At 43.8% G+C, this 19,960-nt stretch overlaps 1 long non-coding RNA gene across 1 annotated transcript in view; it reads left to right on the top strand.

Annotated features, from left to right (window-relative positions):
- Positions 1-19,960, top strand: part of LOC149875269 (uncharacterized) — a 228,116-nt gene that overhangs the window by 196,966 nt on the left and 11,190 nt on the right. The window contains exon 2 of the long non-coding RNA XR_016440018.1: positions 6,611-6,769. This is a non-coding gene — a long non-coding RNA (uncharacterized LOC149875269). The remainder of the gene's footprint in view (positions 1-6,610; positions 6,770-19,960) is intronic.

Here is a 19,960-nt window from a genome sequence, read left to right as displayed (position 1 = left end):
CAATGATCAGAAACTGCAGTGTAGTCTGCTGTGAGGTGCACACAAAAGGTGACTAGGTAAGATATGCAAACACTAGTGTTTCATTAGTCACATATGAATCTTAGTCAAAAAAAGTCAAAATATAACTTAACATGTTTAAGTGCTGTTATTTTCAGCTGTTACTTCCTTTCTAGGTTGTAAAGGAACCTGCTCCTGTTAACTCCCAGTAACTCAATAAGAGTTTGCCAATGCTTTTATCAGGACACTTTCTGAGTCCACAGTTCATGGGTTCATTTCTCACTGAAATACAGCAAATGCTGCAATGTCTCAAATGGGCTTGATTACTTCACCAGCACATGGGAACTGTAGGTACACTCCTATACCTGATATATAGACTTCCACAGCTGCTTCTGGGTTGGTGTAGATATATACTGTGGCAGAGCAAGGTTATCTATTGGAAGGATTCCAGTGTGTTGGAGAAATACAAGCCATGGTATTTCTCTTGATCTTGGATTCAATACTGGTTGTGACGGTTCTTATATAATTTGACAACACTCCAATATTGGATTAACCTCAGAAGTCTAAAGAGATTTGTTTCAAATAATCAACTGAGTTCCTATGCAAGCCTCTTCCTTCAGAAGAAGATGGATGGTTTGATGACATGAAGAATCTAGGGGCTTCTTTTTGCAGCTGCTGGAGCAGGGTTAGGTTAGATTCCTTTTTTTTCTGATTATAGGAGCCCAAATTTCCTGTTAGGAATCTATGAAAAAGATTCCAAAGCTAGCTTTCTAACACCCAGTAGAGTTTTGCATCTTCTTTCCTTTCAGGATCCAGGCTTTGGTTTCTCTGTTCGTCTGTGCCCTCTCTATAGAATGCACTGTCTTCCCAAACAGGGGTATTGAAATTAAATAAATGAATTAAAATTATTAGGTGCTTACACATATAGGGGAACATATCATAGCTATCTATAGATAGAATCTGTAAGCCAAGTCAGAAATCTTGTGTGAACAGACTCTCTTGCCAGTATTCTGGTTGTCCTTATGCAGATCAGGCTGGACGTTCCATAGTGTCATCTTTTTCTTGGTAGTTTTGTACTTGTGCTTTGTTTCCTAATTACAAACAAAAATGCAAAGGAATCCATAAATATGCCCTTTTAAAGGGGTCTTGAACTTTTGCAGACTTCAGAAAAGGATTGAGTTCCACACGAAGGTTGTGACGTACCAGACCTTTCAATTCCAAGTAAATACGCTTATCATTACCAGGTGCAGCTACTCTGTAATACCTTCTTTACTCTTCAGCTGCACACTATATGTATGGTAGATACCTCTTTTAGAAATCTGTTCCTGCACTGTGTGTTGTATAAATAGTCATTAATGGTGATGTTTTAATAAGGTGAAAGGAAATAGAAAGTTTTGCAGACATGTTTAAGAAAGTAGAACTCAATACATTTGCTTTTTTTTCTCTATAATGCTCTAAACATCAACCTTCTTCACTTAGCCCTACTGTTCGCTGCATTCAAAATTTTCTTCAATTTTTTTGGCACACTTGCAAGGCTGGAATTTAAATGAAATAACTGAAGCAAATTTCACAAAGCTTAAATTGATATACTGGAGGCATGAAATGCAGAGATAAGTGTTCCAAATTTTAAGCCAATCGCTCTAAAGGCTCACAAGACACAAGCATCTGAAAACAGGAAATTTGCATTGAGTCCCAGCACAACATATCACAGTAAAAACACACCCATTTCTAAAATGTAAATGACTAAATAACATTCTTCTGTGATTCGAGATGTTTATGGCTGAAAGCAGCTTGACTAGCATTCACTAGATTGTTTTTTTTACTGTGCAGAAGAACATGAGTAACATGACATTTAATTTCACCAACACTTAAACTTGGACATATTTCCACAGAGCTGGCATTCTGAAGTAGTTCCTTTCAGTAATTACTGGAAGCCAGACTAGAATCCTCAATAGCTGCATGCACCAATTCAGGTTTGTCTGTCTATAAGTTGTTTGATAATCAAGGCAGAAGCTAAAGCCCTAAGTGTGATAGTGACTTCTGAAGCCTGTGATCTTTGTGAGAGGATTTTCAGCCCTCTATGAAAGCATGGCTTTGGTTATGTATCCAGTGCGTTGCGACCAAGCTTTGGGAAGACAGTGATGCTACTGCAAGGAAACGAGTGGATGAGCTACATACATAGTGTTTAGTTTTACTGAGCTTCTTGCTATTATTCTAAGAACAGAAAGAAAATCAGTGAAAGTGCTCCGTGTCCACAAAAAAGGTTGGGCAAAGCCTCAATGCTGTCTGCAGAACTTCAGCTTTATTGAGAAACCAAGGACCAGTAGCTTGGCTATACTAGAACTGCACTAGTGCAGCAAAGGAGTGAAGAAAAGTTGTTTGAGTCATCCTGATCTCAGCTCTTTCTAGTACCAGTCTAGCTTTCCACTACAGCTTAGCTCTTCTGTGTTATATTTTGCAGTCTCTGCTGTGCTAGTAGATAGAGTGTAACATCAGTCTGCCTTCATTCTACTTAGCTGGGCCATGCTACACCAAGGATGGGAGCTGGAGTTCATTCTCTCACACAGACATTTTCCTTTGGGAAGAGGAATCCTGAGGGTGACAATTAAGTAGGGGAAGACCACACCAAAGTTTCTTGCCTGATTTTGCAAAGAGGATGTATCACATATGTACCAATGGGGTTCTATTTTAATAACTGTGCTCCACAATCACTCATAGAGCATAAACATTATGGCTAAAGTGACAGCTTACATTATTTAACAGGTTGACATGAGGTAGGGAGAAGATACATTCAGAGGATGAGGGTTCTGTTGCATGGAAACAAGTGCTGTGTTTGTTCAGTGACTGGATATAAAGATTTGTATTTACTCTTTAAGTGTTATGATTTACTTGTACTCTAGAGATGCCTCAGACCTCCAGCCATAGACCAGGACCCTTTTGTGCTAGCTGTTGTATAAGCATGAAGATTTACTGATTGCAGCACTGTGTATTTTCATTGTGAAGAGGACACATTTGGTTTGTAGTCCTATTATTGCCCTTAAAGGAAGATGGGGGAGATTCCAAAGGCTGGACCAGGGATGATGCATAGGAATTTCCATTACCGCTTCAGAGGAAGTTCTGAGGTGAAGGAGAAACTTCTGCAAGCTTATCAGAGTTCAAAATTCTCAAGTCAGCAAACTCTGAGAAGGCAACAAAGAGTAGCAGAATAAAGCCCACTTCATCATGTTGAAAATGTTAAGGTAAAAAAAAAAGGTTGAATTAAGGATTTAATTAAATTTTCTTCCTAATGCATAACCATGTCTATCCACAGCAGGGGGGATCCCTCTGTCAGCTGAAAATGTCTATCTGTAGGGCAGATGAAACCATTACTCCAATGATTATGAGAAACAAACAAAGGAATAAAAAACACATTTAAAAAAATACACCCTTTTAAAGGCAAAATAGCTCTTCTCTAAAATGTGAATTTTTCTGCTTTCTCCTCTGCAGTGCTTCTGTTATCCAAGAAAAACACATTACACAAACACTAGCTCAGCTGGTGGTAATTGGTACCTTGGCTAGCAATCTGTACAGAGAGGACAGAAAGGGAATTGTCATGGTGGATGTTACCTTCTCCTCCCTGGATGTAGTCCCTCCAGGTCAGGGAGTGTATGAATTGTAGTGTTACTGCCTGTGCTGTGTCTGTGGTGGGAGATGGAGAGAGAAGGATTTCAGTCTCCGGTGCCATCAATCATCTTTCAGAGATGAGAAACCATCAGAAAGAAAACCACAGACAGAGAAGTCCTACTAGCAATTAAACAGGAGGATTCATTACAAAGCTTCCCACCACTGACTGTGCATTTCACAGCTCAAAGGCTCTTCTATATTATAGCTCAGACTGCTGATCTGAGGGTAGAAACAGCCAGCTGATCAAAAGAGGCTTTTGAATTAAAAGATAAATTAAATCAAATCACTAAGCAACAGTAGCTTCACTACCAAAATCAACATGGCTAAATCAGAGGAAATCAGAGGAGACTGTCTATAAACTAAAAGCATTCTGTATCCGGTGATATTCTTGCCCCACATGCAAATGAAAGTCTCAGTTCATAAACAAGCACTGAACATTACAATGACTTTAATAGCAATTACCCAGTGGGGGAGGAACCCAAAAAAACACACATGAACTGCACAGACATAAATTTACACCATCTTAATTCAAAATAAAATCCAAAAGAATATTGAATTGAATATTGGATACTGAAAAATATTCTTTAGGACTCCCTTGGAGAATTCCATTATTTCTGCATGTGTTACATTTTTTTAAATAAAAAGAAAATCTTCCAAAATATATCAATTTCTAGGCAACTGTCATCACAATGATAGTCACCTGAGCCCAAGCCCGTCCTGCAAGCATGTATACATTTGCTTAATGCATGCAGGAGACAGACTGCTTGAATTCATAACATTAAGCATAAGTGTTTGCAGGATCAAGGCTAGTCTAAATTTTGGAAGTGTGCCTGAAAATAGTAATTAAATCATATAAGAATGCTTCATGAATCAAATAAGCAGCACATTGTAGAGTTGGACTTTTATTATTTTAAAAAGTATTTGTAGTGACCTAGAACCTCAATCATAGTCTGTTATGGTAATCTGCATCTACATAACAGACTGCCGAAGTTTTGGGGTTTCTATTTGAATGCACTAACCTCTTGTGTGGAACACAAAGCTGGCTCAGGCTAGGGATTTGCTTCTCTGCTCTCCTCTTCAGTGCCAATGAGAGTATATTTAATTTTCCATGTTGACTCAGACCTTTGCTTTGGCACTGTGGATTCCAATTAGTGGCAACTGTGTTTTCTGAGATATGAACAGCTGTCGACCAAGAAGTGGACCAAAGTCACAGATTCATTTAACAGAGGCAATAGAATGGTCATCAGACAGCAGTGGTTTCCCATTATGAATCATTCTGACCTGTTCCAAAACTCACTGAAGTCAATGGAAGTAGTTTTATTGACTTCAGTGGAGCCAGCTGCCAGTACTGATTTGAAGAAGAAACCCAGACATGACATTACATCATGGCACTAGATGATTCGGGGTTCTGATTGCAAAAAAGCACAATAAAGTGAACCTATTTAATATGATCTCTATTTAAGATCCATCTTCACAACGATTGGTTCCCATCTTCAAAAAGGGGAAGAAGGAGGACCCAGGAAACTATAGGCCAGTTAGTCTTACCTCAATCCTGGGCAAGCTTTTTGAGAAAATTATTCTGGTGCATATCCACGAGGTGCTAGCAGGGGATTTCATGCTTAGGGGCAACCAACATGGGTTCATTAGTGACAGGTCCTGTCAGACTAACCTGGTGGCCTTCTATGATCAGATCACCAAATCATTAGATGCAGGGATAGCAGTGGACATTGTCTTCCTGGACTTTCTCTCACCCCATTCTCATCAAGAAACTGGGGGACTGTGGTGTCGACACCCACACAGTCAAATGGGTCACCAACTGGCTGGAAGGCCGCACCCAGAGAGTGGTGGTGGATGGGTCATTTTCGACTGAGGGATGTGGGCAGTGGGGTCCCCCAGGGCTCGGTCCTTGGGCCTGCACTGTTCAACATCTTCATCAGTGACTTGGACGAGGGGGTAAAAAGCACCCTGTTCAAATTTGCTGATGACACTAAGATGTGGGGGGATGTGGGCATGCTAGAAGGGAGGAATAGGCTGTAATCAGACCTAGACAGGTTACAGGGGTGGGTAGATGAGAATAGGATGGGATTCAACACCGACAAGTGCAAAGTGATGCACCCGGGGAAGAACAACCGGCACCATACCTACAGGTTGGGGAACTCCCCTCTTGTCAGTACAGAGGCAGAAAAGGATCTTGGAGTCATCATTGACTCCAAGATGAACAGGGGCTGGCAGTGTGGGGATGCAGTCAGGAAGGCCAACCGTACCTTGTCATGCATCCACAGATGCATCTCAAGCAGGCCCAAGGAGGTGATCCTCCCCCTCTATGTGACACTGGTCAGGCCGCACCTGGAGTACTGCGTCCAGTTCTGGGTGCCACATTTCAAGAGGGATGTGGACAGCATGGAGAGGGTCCAGAAGAGGGCCCCCTGCATGATAAGGGGGCAGCAGGGCAGGCCTTATGAGGAGAGGCTACAGCAGCTGAACCTCTTCAGCCTCCAAAAGAGAAGGCTGAGGGGGGATCTAGTGGCCTGTTACAAACTAGTCAGCGGGGATCAGCAGGCATTGGGGAAGTCCCTGTTCCCCCGAGCACTGCCAGGAGTGACTAGGAATAATGGTCACAAGCTGGCAGAGGGTAGATTTAAGTTAGATATCAGGAGGCGCTACTTCACGGTCAGGGCAGCTAGGATCTGGAACCAACTTCCAAGAGAAGTGATGCTGGCTCCTACCCTGGGTGATCTTTAAGAGGAGGTTAGATGAACACCTTGCTGGGGTTGTTTGACCCCAGTACTCTTTCCTGCCCTGGCAGGGGTTGGACTAGATGATCTAGTCCATGTGGGTACTAACAATGAGGCCAGGAGGAGCCCTGATTGCCTGATGGAGGACTACCATGCTCTGGGGTGTGTGCTGAAGGAGATGGGTGCACAGGTGGTTTTCTCTTCTATCCTGCCAGTGAATGGACGAGGCAGACGGCATGAAACGTGCATCGCGGAAACCTACTGGTGGCTACAGGAATGGTGCTTCGAGGAGGGCTTTGGCTTCCTCAGCCATGACCGGCACATCACGACGAGAGACAGGCTGGGATGGAACGGGCTCCACCTTTCCCGTAAAGGTAAGCGTGTGTTCTCTTCTAGGTTGGCGGACCTCCTCCGGCGGGCTTTAAACTAGGCTCGTCGGGGGAAGGGGAAGATAAGGGCGGAGGAAATATCAGACTGCCAGACCAAACAGCACCCACAACTACAGCCCAGCCCAGACCGACGAGCGAAGCAATCAAACAAGTAAGATAGAGAGGGGCCAGGGTAACGTTGGGACTAGGGGGTCAGTACACACACCCACAGGAGGCCTAAAATGCTCTACACAAATGCTCGTAGTATGGGCAACAAGCAGGAGGAACTCACCCTCCTGCTGGTTGACACCAGCCCGGACATAGTGAGGATTATGGAAACGTGGTGGGATGAAATGCATGATTGGGTGGTCAATGTCAAGGGCTATAGGCTGTACACGAGGGACAGGATAGGAAAGAGGGGTGGGGGTGTGGCGCTCTATATTAAGGAGGAATACACATCCTCGTTAATTAGCAAGGAGCCAGGGGATGGGCACTCTGAAGTGCTTTGGGTTAGGGTACAAGGCAGTCGAGGGGAAAGGTACTTAATGGTGGGAGTCTACTACAGACCTCCCACCCAGGGAAAAGAGCTTGACCAGGAATTCTTGGGTCAGCTCACAGAGGTTGTGAAGGCTAAGGATGTGGTTGTCATGGGGGACCTGAATTTCCCGGACATCTGCTGGGAAGAGCAGTCAGCCAGGTGTGAACACTCCCGTAGGTTCTTGGCCAGAGTGAAGGACCTCCATCTAACCCAGGAGGTGCACAGCCCCACCAGGGGGAATGCCTTATTGGACCTAGTGCTGGCCACGGGTGATGATCTGGTGAGGGGCCTGTGAGTGCTCGACCACCTGGGTGACAGCGATCATCGCCTGCTGGAATTCACCATCCAGCGCAAGGTGGCAAAGGCATGCAGTAAGGTAGCGGCCCTAGATTTTAGGAGGGCAGACTTCAACGAGCTAAGGAAGATAGTTGGAGAACCAGTGAGGTCCCGGGGGGGAGGGGAGCCAGGTGTCCAAGGAGAGTGGTCGCTCCTTAAGGAGACGATCCTCCAAGCCCAAAGGAAGGTAATCCCAACAAGGATCAAAGGGAGCAGGAGAGCACACAAGCCTCTGTGGCTCACCAAAAGAATCCAGGAAGGTCTCCTTGCCAAAAAGGAGGCTTATACCCAGTGGAAAGAAGGGGTCATCACCAGGGAGGGATATTCTGTAGTTGCTCGGGGATGTAGGGGGGTAGTTAGGAAGGCCAAGGCAGAGATAGAACTGGGACTAGCTTCCCAGATTAAGCACAATAAGACTTCTTTTTTTAAATACATAGGGGGTAAAACGAAGGTCCCGGGTAATGTGGGGCCCTTGCAGGATGACATGGGTAACTTGGTTGTCACACCAGACAGCAAAGCTAACATGTTTAACGATTTCTTTGCCTCCATCTTCCTAAGTAGGGACCAGAACAGCCACCTCCCTGCTGGGCCCCCCTCTGGCCCCAGGGGAGGCACACCTGGGCCATGGGTTAGCGAGGATTTAGTTAGGGAGCTTCTGGAGGGTTTGGACGTATTCAAGTCAGCCGGCCCGGATGATCTCCACCCTAGAGTTCTAAAGGAACTGGCCGAGGTCATTGCAAGTCCCCTGGCACAACTTTATGAGCACTCGTGGTGCTCTGGTGAGGTACCGGAGGACTGGAAGAGGGCCAACGTGGTCCCCATCTTCAAAAAAGGCAGGAAGGAGGACCCGGGAAACTATAGGCCGGTTAGTCTTACCTCGATCCTAGGCAAGCTGTTCGAGAAAATTATGCTGGCACACATCCAGGAGGGGCCAGCAGGAGACTGCATGGTTAGGGGCAACCAAAATAGGTTCATCAGTGGAAGGTCCTGTCAGACCAACCTGGTGGCCTTTTACGATCAGATCACCAGATCATTAGATGCAGAGGTAGCAGTGGATATAATCTTCCTGGATTTCCGGAAGGCTTTTGACACTGTCTCTCACCCCATTCTCATTAAGAAACTGGGGGGCTGTGGTGTAGACACCCACACAGTCAAATAGGTCGCCAACTGGCTGGAGGGCCGCACCCAGAGGGTGGTGGTGGATGGGTCCTTCTCAACCTGGAAGGATGTGGGCAGTGGGGTTAGCAGGGCTCGGTCCTCGGGCCCGCACTGTTCAACATCTTCATCAGCGATTTGGATGAGGGTGTAAAAAGCACCCTGTTCAAATTTGCTGATGACACTAAGATGTGGGGGGACGTGGGTACATTGGAAGGATGCAACAGGCTACAATCAGACCTCGACAGGTTACAAGGGTGGGTGGACGAGAATAGGATGGGTTTCAACACAGACAAGTGCAAGGTGATGCACCTTGGGAGGAACAAGCGGCACCATACCTACAGGTTGGGGAACTCCCCTCTTATCAGCACGGAGGTGGAAAGGGGTCTGGGGGTCATCATTGACACCAAGATGAACATGGGCCGGCAGTGTGGGGATGCAGTCAGGACGGCCAACCGCACCTTGGCATGCATCTACAGATGCATCTCGAGCAGGTCCAAGGAGGTGATCCTCCCCGTCTATGCGGCACTGGTCAGGCCGCAGCTGGAGTACTGTGTCCAATTCTGGGCGCTGCACTTCAAGAGGGATGTCGACAGCATGGAGAGGGTCCAGAGGAGGGCCACTCGTATGATCAGGGGGCAGCAGGGCAGGCCCTATGAGGAGAGCCTGCGGGACCTGAGCCTGTTCAGCCTCCAAAAGAGAAGGCTGAGGGGGGATCTCGTGGCCTGTTACAAACTAGTCAGGGGGGATCAGCAGGCATTGGGGAAGTCCCTGTTCCCCTGAGCACCGCCAGGAGTGACCAGGAATAACGGTCACAAGCTAGCAGAGGGGAGATTTAGGTTAGATATCAGGAGGCACTACTTCACAGTCAGGGCAGCTAGGGTCTGGAACCAGCTTCCAAGAGAAGTGGTGCAGGCTCGTACCCTGGGGGTGTTTAAGAGGAGGTTAGATGAACATCTTGCTGGGGTCATTTGACCCCAGTATTCTTTCCTGCCATGGCAGGGGGTCGGACTAGATGATCTGCTCAGGTCCCTTCCGACCCTACAAACTATGAAACTATGAAACTATCTACTCAGGTCCCTTCTGACCCTAGAAACTATGAAACTAAGATACCTTGGAAGGTAGGGCTACAATTAAGAGTGACTTAAACAAATTGGAGGATTGGGCCAAAAGAAATCTCATGAGGTTCAACAAGGTGAAGTGCAAAGTCCTGCATTTAGGATGGAAGAATCCCATGAACTGCTACAGCCTGGGGACTGAGTGGCTGGGCAGCAGCTTTTCAGAAAAGGATCTGGGGGTTACAGTAGACAATAAGATAGCTATGAGTCAGCAGTGTGCCCTTGTTGCCAGAAACCTAACATCATACTGGGCTGCATTAGTCAGAGTGTTGCCAGCAGATCGAGAGAAGTAATTATTCCCCTCTATTCTGCACAGGTGTGGCCACATCTGTGTCTAGTTTTGGGCCCCACTTTAGAAAGGATTTGGACAAGTTGGAGAGAGTTCTGTGAAGGGTAATGAAAATGGTTAGGGAACTGGGGCATATGACTTTTGAAGCTAGGCTGAAGAAATAGGGTTTAGTTATTTTGCAGAAGAGAAGACTGAGAGGGGATTGATAGAAGCCTTTAACTACCTGAACAGTAGTTCAAAAGAGGATAGAGCTAGACTGTTCTCAGTGGTGACAGATAACAGAAAAAGGAGCAATGGTCTTAAGTTGCAGGAAGGGAGGTTTAAACTGGACATTAGGAAAAACTTTCTTACTAGGAGGGTGGTGAACCACTGGAACAGGTTACCTAGAGAGGTGATAGAGTCTCCATCTTTAGAGGTTTTTAAGGTCTGGCTTGACAAAGCCCTGGCTGGAATGATCTAGCTGGAAATGGTCCTGCTTTGAGCAGGGGATTGGATTAGATGACCTCCTGAGGTCCCTTCCAACCCTAATTATGATTCTATGTTTCTGTGAAATAATTGCCAGGGCTTAGGCTGGTAACAGAGGCACGTTTAAGAATTTTGGTGCCCTGGGTGGACATGGGGAAGAAGGAGTGAGTATTGGAGAGTCTTACATCCCAGCACATGGGGCACTGCTGCTTTGGTGCAAGCTCTCAGAGGGCTTCCATTCTGCCACCCCTTTTGAAATGGGGTCCAGGTCTGAATTGGGCTCTGGGTCCAGCCTCCTTCTTGTTACTGGTGGCTAGTGTCCTAACACCACTGCCTATCATGCTAACTACTCCAGTTTCATTGGTTGCTTATGCTTTCTCATCAGTACATCTTCAGCTGTTATCTCACATCTTCAGAGTGAAAGAAATAAGGGACGGGAACTCTCTTTTTGCTTTGTTTGTGTTCAGTGCCTAGCTTAATAGGTCCTGGTGCAACGTTAGGTTTCCTAGGTACTATAATAATTTAGTAATAATGTAGTACAAATAATGCACAGCAGTGTGGGTGGATTGAGGGTTCTGTAAGAGGGGTGCAGGATCAGTGACCAGCACTTCAAGGTAGCTGCACTCTCATTCCCAGTTTCCCCATCTCACACCAGGATGGGCAGAATGGGCTGTGGGGTGTTTTTTAACGTCCTGAATCAGGTAAGATACCCCACTTCCATCTCTGCTGCAGACAGGTAGCATGGGAAGGCAAGCAGGCTCCACTGGAGGAATCAGCAGCAAGATCCAGCCTCCCTGAGCCTGCTCCTGGGCTGGTGGGAAACACCCCGGCAGATTGGGCGGGAAGGAGGAAGCTGCCCACCACAGCTGCTGCCCCACCTGAGCCCATCTCACTGTGCAACTGAGCTGGAGTGGAGCAGGAGTGGCTTTGGAGCTCCCCCAATGACAAGGCACCTGGAGAGAGAAGGGACAGAGGTAGTGACAGGCAGGGGATAAAGGAATAGAATGGGAGGGACATGTCATTGAACACAGAGGAGAAGGTGGGGTGGGATGGGATTCTTGCCTGATTTAGGGACTTAAAAAAGGTTTCCAGCTGTAGCTCCTGCAGCATGGTCTGAAAGCAGGGTGGAATCATACTGTTACACATCCCCTGGATCTGCCCCTGCACAACAGCATTAATGCATTTATAGTCATATTTGTGACTCAAAGGCTTATGATAAGAAAATTCTGTTTTAGCAGGCACAATTGCCTGCTTCAATTCTTCAATGCAGTTAAAATTATGAAAATAAATGGAGTTTGTTGGGGACAGGAAAAGGAGCTATGTTTTGGGATGGAAAAACTATTTCTTGTTTAGACTCAAGCAAAAGTGAGAAGGAAAAGTGACTTAAAAAGCATAAGATACTTAGCTAGCATCCTTTTAAGCAGTTAGGCCTCAATCCAACAAAACACATAACCATCTGCTTAGTTTTAATCAAGCCTCTAGTTTCATTGAAGTCTATGTAAGAATTATCCCATTAAGCTAACCATGTGCATAAGTGCTTTGCTGGGCTGGGGTCTTATTCAGGAATTAGAGGACATCAACTGTGTGTAATGTGTCCTGCCAGTAGAAGCCTGTATCATTGCCCTCTAATAGACTGAAATTTGGGCTTGTTCAAGTGTTTGTAATGAGTTCTCTCCAGAGCTGGGGCTTTTGTAGAAGACAATTCATAGTAAAACTATATACTGGAAGTTCTTAGAAATTAGCTAACTTGTTGAGTTGAAGTGCCTGGGTCCTTTCTCCATGGATGACCATGGAGTCTATTCGGTCACATCATCATTCCAAGTAACTTTCAAACTGGTGATCATCGTGACTCAGATTATACCTGATTAGAAAAAGTAGAAGGTCTATTGTTTTGTCTCAGATCGTTAATGCTCTAATTGGCCATTACCTAACCAGAAACATATATCTCTTATTACTATTATAAATCATCTATTTTCTGAGCTGACTGGCAATGGTGGAAAAAGTAGCTGAAGTGTGTCCATTTTTGCTGCAAAATATCTTGATAGCTAGTTTAGAAGCTGAGTTTATTTTGGTGCAGATGGAGTGTTAGTTTCCTTTTGATTTGGGTTATTTGTGTTGTGAGTGCTCATACTAAGCAACGAATTGTAGTGGAGGTGTTATATTTTCCTTACTTTATCATGAGCAATCAGTCATTAACTACCACTTAGTAGCCAAATACAAAATGCAAGATCTGGGAACATTTGTTTTACCAGCTTGTTACAGCATGTGCATGTGTGAGTGTTTTGCTATTGAAAACAATGAATCTTGGGGAACAGATCTATTAAAAAAGGGGGAAAAAAGAGAAAAAAAAGTAGTTACCTTGGCAACTGCTATATATTGCACACATGTTATCTCTAAGATGCAGCTCTTTCTTATCAAAACACCCACATGGCAACATGTGACCCTTTGTCCTATATCTCCTGTATTTCAGTGGAAAACCATTTCAATAAGTTTATTACTTAATTGCTATTTTCCTTTCCTTCTTATGTGCTACTTCCTACTACAATTTGTTTTGGTCAATAAAAAAAGAAAGTGAATGTCTGTGTATTTAGGCCTAGTACTTAGCTGAGGATCCCAGTGAAACCTAAAAATTTAAACTGGGGAGTTGATTTACTTCCTCGAAAGTATCCTTTTGCTGGTGAAGATGCCCAAGAACTGTAGTTTCCCAGATTTGACTGAATGAGGGTCTTACCTCATTCGAGCAGTAGCATAATGAAGTGGGGATAAAAGGCCATCAGCATCTAGTAATTCTGGGGAAAGGGGAACTGCAGAAATAGCAATTGGCCACTGCCGCATCTCTTTAACTGACACTGTCTTGTCTGCCACTGCCAGCGAGGGTGCTCAAGTGACATTATTAAAACTTTGCATTTGAAACAATTGCTGATGCAATAAGTGAATCAATATAGCAAACAGAAATCTGATTTCCTAATGTCCATAATGTCCTGTCCTGTATATACCCAATCTCATGGAGATCTCATGAGGTTCAATAAGGACAAGTGCAAAATCCTGCACTTAGGATGGAACAATCCCATGCACCAGTACAGGCTGGGGGCTGCCTGGCTGGGTAGCAACTCTGCAGAAAAGGGCCTTTGGGTTACAGTGGACAATAAACTGAATATGAGCCAACAGTGTGCTCGTTGCCAAGAAGGCTAACAGCATACTGGGCTGAATTGGTAGGTAAAGTGATTGTTCCCCTCTATTCAGCACTAGTGAGGCTGTATCTGGAGTGCTGTGTTCAGTTTTGCACCCCACACTACAGAAACGATGTGGACAAATTGGAGAGTGCCCAGCGGAGGGCAACAAAAATGGTGAGGGAGCTGAGGGACATGACTTCTTGAGGAAAGGCTGAGGGAACTGGGCTTATTTAGTCTGCAGAAGAGAAGACTGAGAGAGGATTAAGTAGCAGCCTTCAATTACCTGAAGGCTGGTTCCAAAGAGGATGGAGCTAGACTGTTCTCAGTGATGGCAGGTGACAGAACAAGGAGCAATGGGCTCAGGTTGCAGCAAGGGAAGTTTAGGTTAGATATGAGGGAAAACTTTCTCACTAGGAGGGTGGTAAAACACAGGAACAGGTTACCCAGAGTGGTTGTGGCGTCTTAATCCTTGTAGGTTTTTAAGACCCAGTAGGCAAAGCCTTCGCTGGGATGATCTAGTTGGGGATGATCCTGCTTTGAGCAGGGGGTTGGATTAGATGACCTCCTGAGGTCCCTTCCAACCATCATTTTTTATGATTCTATAATTGCCAGTGAGGGCACAAAACTGGGTGCTGGAAATGAGCCTGAAACAACATTGCAGGTTAGTTTCATGGTTTCATAGTTTCATAGTCAGTAGGGTCGGAAGGGACCTAAGTAGATCATCGAGTCCGACCCCCTGCCATGGCAGGAAAGAGTACTGGGGTCAAACGACCCCAGCAAGGTGTACATCTAGCCTCCTCTTAAAGACCCCCAGGGTAGGAGCCAGCACCACTTCTCTTGGAAGTTGGTTCCAGATCCTAGCCGCCCTGACCGTGAAGTAGCGCCTCCTGATATCTAGCCTAAATCTCCCCTCTGCCAACTTGTGACTGTTATTCCTGGTCACTCCTGGCAGTGCTTGGGGAAACAGGGACTTCCCCAGTGCCTGCTGATCCCCCCTGACTAGTTTGTAACAGGCCACAAGATCCCCCCTCAGCCTTCTCTTTTGGAGGCTGAACAGGTAGGTCCCGTAGCCTCTCCTCATAGGGCCTGCCCTGTTGCCCCCGATCATATGAGTGGCCTCCTCTGGACCCTCTCCATGCTGTCCACATCCCTCTTGAAGTGCGGCGCCCAGAACTGGATGCCGTACTTCAGCTGCACCCAGACCAGTGCCACATAGAGGGGGAGGATCACCCCCCTGGACCTGCTTGTGATGCATCTGTGGATGCATGACAAGGTGCGGTTGGCCTTTCTTTTGAAATGCATGTCTGGAAATTGATTTTATGTTGCATCTTCAAGATCATCTGTTTAAATCACAGGGATTTTGGAAATCAAAGATCTTCTTTGGTTTAATGTGGGTATGTGGCCACAAAAACTGTAAGCAAGGTGCCTTCTGTTAACACTCATGAAGGCAATCATTTTTGTTAATTTAGTTGGATTTTTTCTTGGTGGTTGCAAAAAGGAAGGATGCTAAATGAACGAAAATGAATCTAGTCAATAAATGTAAACCCAAATATGATTTACTTCACTTGGAACAGATATTTCCATTATTACTGCTCTTTTGGTTCCTGAACCACAGGAGGTGCATATCATATAATTCAATCAATCACAGTTATAGAGGGCAGCTGTGTTACATTCTTTATTGGCAGCAAAAGTCTGCTTAAATTTGCATTGTCAGGAAAGCATTTTGATTGTCAATGAGAAATGAAAATGACAGTATTTTGGTTGTTCTGCTTTTATGGGTCCTTTCGGATCACAAATTGAAAGAAAAAAGAAAGAAAAAAGATTTTCAGGATTCTGAAATCCTTTCTTTCTGACTATTCTTATTTCAAATACAGAGGGGAAAAACTCAGTGAAGTTCTAAGATGTATGGGTGTAAATGGCAACTTGGTATCCTACTGTTATTTTCTGAAATTTCAGAGAGACTTACTAGTACTGGAAAAATTGATTATGTAAATATTAGTGAATCATGCTGACCCATCTCTTTTTGGCATTACAGCATTGCAGCTGCTTACATTTGTCATGGTAAAGACAATCAATTAGTTCAGTATAGATTATAGAGTTTTAACATGAGTGATTTTACCAGATATGAAGCCTTAGTTATACCCTTTGTACTTGAGACTGAGAAAGCTGTACAAAATTGGATTCACCAGGGGGGTCCAGTCCTGTCATCCCTAGGCACCCAGAACTCATTTTGCCTTTTGACTACCTCATTCTCTTACATTGCTAATATAGAATTCCATTTTAAACTCATTAAAGGAATAATCCTTCTCCCATTGGAATTGTGGTAATTTTTGCTATAGATGTCAGTGGGAACAGAATCAGGTCCTAAATATATGATCTCTTCAAGTTAATTTATGAATAGCTTGTGGGAAAAATGTGCTTCCGTCTGTATTTCTAATTTATCTTTTTGGCCATAATCACAGACAATAAGGTGTAAAAATATCTGTGGTCACCTGCAGCTCAAATGCTATTGTGATGGTTACTTTTGGAATTCTGCAGCCCGATAACATTTGATAAGGTATAGGATATACGTCCATCTAGTCGAAGTTGGTGGGTGTTCATAGGAAATGTCCATGTTCATACATTCTCATTTAAAAAGTAACTTAAGCAATAGAGTCTCCATTATTTATCTCACTTTGTGGACTTAGTTTCAGTAACAGATTTGGCAAGTAACAGTACATAGGATTCTGACACTGGAGTTTAAGATTGTTGTCAGAAGCATCCATATAATACAGCCCCTGATGTTGTGATAATTTAAGCCCTGGTTCTGGAAGGCATCTAAGCATGCATTTCAAAATGTAGTGATTTTAGTTGGATTTAAATGCACATACTTGACTTAAGCACATGCTGATGTACTTACCTGAATAGGCAGGTTTAATTGAATATAGGCTTTTCTACACTTTGGCCTCTGAACTGTAGTTAAAATGTTGAATAGCTAATAATAGGAAATAAAAATAGTGAAGCAAGATATATTTTATGAGAAATGTTGAAGTTTCAAATCAATTTTCTTTCTATGTTGGTAGAAAACCAAGAACTTCAGCAACATTCATGGTGGAAAAAAGAGGGAAACCCATTCCAGAATAGTTAATAATCTAAACCCAGCTTCAAGTCATTCTTTTGCCTGATTTTCTCACTGATCCAATGGATATTTAATTATTTATGCAAAATGAAATAGTTCCAAGAGAACTTGAGAGGACTTAATTCTCACTGGCCACGTCTACATGAGACGCTGGCTGCACAGTAGCTCATTATTACTGCTCAGTAGCTCATTACTACTGTGAAGTAGTGCTGTGTGACACAAAGAATGATGTGACACTATTGTGCAGTAGTAATGAGCTACTGCACAGTCAGTGTCACCAGAACCCATTTGGGGATGCTACTTCCCAGTAACTCTGATTACTGCACAGTTGTTTAGTAGGGCTGTGCAAAGCTTTGGGTGCTGATTTGATTAGGAGGAGATTCGGCTCAATTTGGTGGCCATATCTCTGAACCTGAATTAAATTGGAGCCCCAATGGGGATTGCCCCCTGCTGGTAGGAATAGTGAATGCAGCATTTTTCAGGTTTTTTTCTTCTTAAATGGTTGGAGCCATGGCCGGCAGAGCAGCTATGTGGGAGGAAGGGGCTGGGGGAACAAAGGGGAGGGTCGGGGGGCTTATGCAGAGCCCCCCATGCAGTGTGGGACAGTGGGGAACAGCGGGGAATGCCCTCCCACCCAGCAGCATCCAGTGAGTCAGGGCTTTTTTTCCCCAAAGTGCTGGCAGCTAGGGCAGGGGCAGGGGGGTGGGCAGCCATTGCCAGGATGGGAGAGCAGCTGGGGGGTGGGACTGCGTGATTTGGAGATTTAGAGATTTGAATCTGAATCTCCAAATCAGATTTGGCCAAATCGATTCGGGGCAGTGATTTGAATCACTGAATCAAATCACTGTCCCCAAAATCAGCCGAATCCAAAGCAAATTCTAGCTGCTTCACACAGGCCTATCACTTAGTACTTGTGTATGAAAGTACTTGTGTAACAACTGCACAGTCAGCGTCTCATATAGAAGTAGCCACTGAGTGGTGGCAGTCAGAGGAAGACCATTCAGGTGGAAGTCCCTACTTTGAAACGGGCATTGAGTGCCCTACATGTTGCGGTTTCTGTCTCATTTTGATTGGAAATTCCAACTTGGTCCTGAGAAAGCATCTTGATAGAGGTTACCAGGAAATGCCCGGTAATATATTTTCATGAAACAATTTGGTTTTGATGAATTAGCAGGTTCCAATGTAAAAAAAAATCCAGACTAGCTCTTGATAATATGCACTAGTAATCTGTGCAAAAATTGAACTAACTAACTTATAATTTAAGCTTCTTGTAATACTCTGGTATCCCACTAGATATGCTGCTTTATATTTTTTGGCAAGCGGTATCATTTCACTGGGTTTTTGGAGTGTTAAATCTGCTTAGCCCATAGCACACAAGTTTAAGAAAAACATACACACAGTAACAATTGGCAAATGCCTAGCACAGCTGCATTATTGCCTATAAAAATAGGAATGTAACAAACTCATATCCTGAGTAAATGAGATAGATAATCCCATATAGTACTCCTTCCAAAAATGATTTTAACTCATCATCAGTAATGAGAAAAGTGTCTAAATGGCTTAAAGGGACATTTGAAATTTATGCGGCTTGACACTTTAAAAATTCAGAAACATACAAAGTAGCATGAAAATAACAGATCTGGGGGTAAAAAATGCATTACAATCCAACATATAAATCTCAGTCAACTGAGATTTATTTTTAAAGGAAAACTTGAAATAAAATGCCACTTTAAACTATGCTACAGTTCATTTTAGAATGTACATAAAACAAAAAAGGGGAAAAACATAAACCATGATACTCAGGATTATAATACCTCCTTTTGTTATTAAGCATCCTGAAGATATCTCAGTATCTTAGATAAGAATGAAAACTAGAGTGCAGTCTGGAACTGGTAAGAGCTTTTTTATCAACTATATTTGTATGGGCTACAATAATTTAATTTGTATTCATTTCTAAGAAGCTGTTTTTTTGTCACTTCATTAATCTGTTATTTACTATCACCTCTATATGTCTCCAGACTTCAGTGTTTTAACTAAAAGTTCTATTTGGCAAGATGCTAACAACTGAGGCCCCCATCAAGGCAAGTGCTCTTTAACACTAAGCGTTTTAATGAACTGAATTTCAGGATAAAGCCCTAAGAAATAATCACCTCCATTGTTTTTACAGGTCTGCCATCATCCTAGGAAGACAACCGTACTTCTGTTTCTTAGTAGAATCCCAGGCTTTCAACAGAAGAAGCAGAAACATAAACAAAAAATATCTCTTTTTACCTTTTCTCAATCTATCCTTTATCTTTGGGTAATCCCATCCATAACACAAATTTCTTTATGAGGGCTATTCACTCTACTCCAGGCATGACTATTTATATCTGAACTGCAGTCACAACTATTTCTTTGAGATACACTTGGGGAAGGCTTGCTATCAGTTTAAAGTCAACAAGACTAAAAGACAGCTCTTAATTTTTACTTCCAAGCTCATTCTATCTATACCCCATCTCAATACTGATAGGCAATTTTACCATCCTACCTGAAACTCAGGCCATAAAGTTTGATCTCTACAGAGGATAACAAGACTATGAATACATTTTGTGCATTCCTTCTATATAATATATGAACCAATATGCACAAATACCGTCTGGGGAATGACTGGATAGGCTACTATACTGCAGAGAAGGACCTGCGGATTACAGTAGACAATAATTTGAATGTGGGCCAACAGTATTGTCTTGTTCCAAAAAAGGCCAACAGCATACTGGATTGTATTAACAGAAACATCACTTGCAAATCAAGGGAAGTCATTCTTCCACTCTATTCAGCACTAAGGAGACATTACCTGGAATACTGTGTCCAGTTTTGGGCCCCACACTTCAAGAAGGATGTGGACAGTTTGGAAAAAGTCCAGCACAGAGCTACAAGAATTATTAGGGGCCTGGGATGCAACACTAATGAAGAAAGCTTGAAAGGACTAGGGTTATTTAGGTTGGAGAAGAGAAGATTGAGGGGAA

Source organism: Crocodylus siamensis, chromosome 1 (assembly GCF_052110815.1).
Source record: "Crocodylus siamensis isolate JL-2025a chromosome 1, ASM5211081v1, whole genome shotgun sequence".
Classification (NCBI taxonomy): domain Eukaryota; kingdom Metazoa; phylum Chordata; order Crocodylia; family Crocodylidae; genus Crocodylus; species Crocodylus siamensis.
Note: the sequence above shows the minus strand (reverse complement) of the source record. Positions and strands in the feature narration are given on the sequence as shown.